We start from the raw sequence: 3424 nt of genomic DNA on the forward strand, positions 1-3424 counted from the left end.
GGTGTCAGTTTTTGTTTTAAAAAATAGGTTGTTTAGGCTACGCCTGTGGCTCAGGGAGTAGAGTGCCAGCCCCATATGCTGAGAGTGGCAGATTCAGGCCCTGTCCCCGGCCAAACTGCAACAACAATAAAAAATAAATAAAATAAATTTACGCGGACAGATTGGTTGTGGTGCTGATTATTGAAAGAATTATGAACATCAGGCTGGGCATATGTTTTTATTTATTTATTTGTTTTAATTAATTAATGTTTTTATTGTTAAATCATAGCTGTGTACATTTGTGCAATCAAGGTGTACAATTTGCAGGTTTCATATACAATCTGAAATATTCTCATCAAACTGTTCAACGTAGCTTTTGTGGCATTTTCTTAGTTATTGTATGTAGACATTTGTATTCTGCAATTAGTAGGTTTCGCCTGTACCCATTCTAAGATTCACTGTAGGTGTGACCCCACCCATTACCCTCCCTCCACCCTAACTTCCCCCTCCCTTCCCCTCCCTTGGCCATTTCTCCATATTCTTGTGCTATAGTTGGCTTATAGCTTCATATGAAAGCTATAAATTAGCTTCACAGTAGGGCTGAGTACACTAAATACTTTTTCTTCCATTCTTTAGATACTTTGCTAAGAAGAATATGTTCCAGCTCCATCCATGTAAGCATGAAAGAGGTAAAGTCTCTATCATTCTTTAAGGCTGCATAATATTCCACGGTATACATGTACCATAATTTGCTAGCCCATTTGTGGGTCGATGGGCACTTGGGCTTCTTCCATGACTTAGCAATTATGAATTGGGCTGCAATAAACATTCTGGTACAGATGTCTTTGTTATATTGTGATTTTTGGTCTTCTGGGTATAAACCTAGTAAAGGAATTATGGGATCGAATGGCAGGTCTATTTTTAGATTTCTAAGTATTCTCCAAACATCCTTCCAAAAGGAACATTCCTTTTGGGCATATGTTTTAATGTTTCAATATTGCACATGGCTGTATATTTCATTATCTTTTCTTGTGATGTGGCCCCTAGAAAAGTGGAAGTGATACATATACCTCTCATTTTATTTCTATTGAACTAGCTGACACAGAGGACTGCCTCCAGTTTTAAAGCTCTGGTTGCCCCCTCAAATAAAATACAAAGTCCAGGTGGCTAATTGTAAATGTCGCGTGGATATGAAGTATGTGTGCAATAGAAGTAGTAAAGTATTTTAATTAAAATTGAAATAATGAAGTTTCAAGTTTATTTATTCATTTATTTTTTGGAGACAGAGCTTCACTTTGTCATACTCAGTACTGTACTGTGGTGTCACAGTGATACTGGAATTTCACTCTTCAGTAGGTCCTTGGTCTCGGGGATTGGAAGAATGAACCCACGGACCAGAGATCAGTGGTAAGATAGGACTTTTTTTAGAAGTTAGAAAGGAATGCAGAAAAGCACCAGAGCTTCTGGAAGGGGGAAAGAACTGAAGAACTCTCAGGAGTTTCCAAATGGGCTTTTTTATCTAGGAGTCTTAAGTCTGAAGATTACACATGGCTGGCAGTTGATCCTTTATTGTATTTATCTCTTTGAAGGGATTAGGGTGTGTGCTCTTACCCAAGGTGGAATCACCCAAAGAACCATCACAGGCTGCTTTGCTCATGACCTTATCAGAGCCCAGAGGGTGTGTCCCGAAAAAGGCAGTCTGCTTGTGCCTGGAGATGGGGGTCTGACTTCTGAGCTGACCTGGGCCTAGAGAATGGGGGGCTCCCTGTCTAGCCCTGAGTGGTGGAATCCTGTATCAACAGCTCACAGGAACATCAACCTCCTAGCCTCAAAAGATTCTCTTGCTTCAGCCTACCTAGTAGCTGGGACTACAGCCCACCCCCCAACACTGGGCTATTTTTTTCATTTGTTTGTTTGGTTTAGCAGGCCCTGTTCCAGTTGGAACCCTCCAGCCTCATTGCATGTGGCCGGTGCCCTAACCACTGAGTTATGGGTGCCCAGCCCACCTGAAATTTTAAGTTTAAATAGTAAACTATAGTAAATTGCACACAAGCTTTGTGTCCACCCTTTATATAACTTTTCACCATAATATATATGTAATTTTTTTTTTTTTTTTGTAGAGACAGAGTTTCACTTTATTGCCCTTGGTAGAGTGCGGTGGCGTCACACAGCTCACAGCAACCTCCAACTCCTGGGCTTAGGCGATTCTCCTGCCTCAGCCTCCCGAGTAGCTGGGACTACAGGCGCCCGCCATAACGCCCGGCTATTTTTTTATTGCAGTTTGGCCGGGGCTAGGTTTGAACCCGCCACCCTTGGTATATGGGGCCGGCGCCCTGCTCACTGAGCCACAGGCGCCGCCCAATATATATGTAATTGTTAACTTGTTGTTTCCCTGAGTGGAAAACATATATTTACTTTCTGTTTATATATAAACACATATGTATGCATCTATAATTGAAATTAATAAAAGGATGCAATTTCTATTCAGGGGTCAATACAAATATCACTCAGGCAGAGCTGCATGTCAGAGCAGGAACAAAGCCCTGTGTAAAAAGAGCTACCGAGTTTGTTAGGAAAAGTCCACGTTGTAGCTCAGCCCTTCCCCCCAAGAGCTGTACCGCATAGTCCTATGTTAGTTGAGAACTTAAATACCACCTCCTGCATCAAGCCTCCTGCAATGCCAAGGCCCTGGAGATGACAGGTGATTTCACTCTTCTCTGAACTGGCATAGACAGTCTTTGCTTTAACTCCCAATGGCGTTCATCTGTCTGTAAGGTTACTGAGTTACTTATTTTGAGACAGAATCTCACTTTGTCCCCCTCCATCGAGTGCGATGACGTCCCAGCTCACAGCAACCCTCCAACTCTGGGGCTTAGGCGCTTCTCTTTCCCTCCCCCTCCAGAACGCTGGGCCATTTTTTGTTGCCGGTGGCACGGCTGTTTTAGCTGGCGGGGCGAGTTGGAACCCATCACCCTCCTTATATGGGGCCGGTGCCCTACTCACTGAGTCACAGGCCCCGCCGGTTCCTGAGTTCCTTACTTGCTTATTTCTACTTAGACATCACCATGTAAATTGAAAACACCTTCACAGCAAAGTCTAACACCTCTTTAAATAATAGGTGCCCAAGCCTCGCACAGACTAAACACTCAGTAAATAGTTTCATTCCTTTTGAAGAAATTTGTTAAACAGTTAACTGTCTGGCAAGCATGCTGCCCCTGGAATAAAGTCATGATCCCTGCCCTTAAATTAAAAAAAAAGAAAGAAATAAGTGCTGTGGGGATGAAACTATTAGCATTCCGCCCTCTCACAGCCTTAGGCCCTATCCAATCAGGGATGCTCCAATATGAACTATCCAATCATATGCACAGCCAGAAAGAAGAAGGCGGCACCCGGGATTCTGAGCAGCGTTTGTCTCTTGAGTTGGGCTCAGAGCTGCGGCCTCCTC

This window comes from Nycticebus coucang, chromosome 20, assembly GCF_027406575.1.
Source record: "Nycticebus coucang isolate mNycCou1 chromosome 20, mNycCou1.pri, whole genome shotgun sequence".
Taxonomy (NCBI): Eukaryota; Metazoa; Chordata; class Mammalia; order Primates; family Lorisidae; genus Nycticebus; species Nycticebus coucang.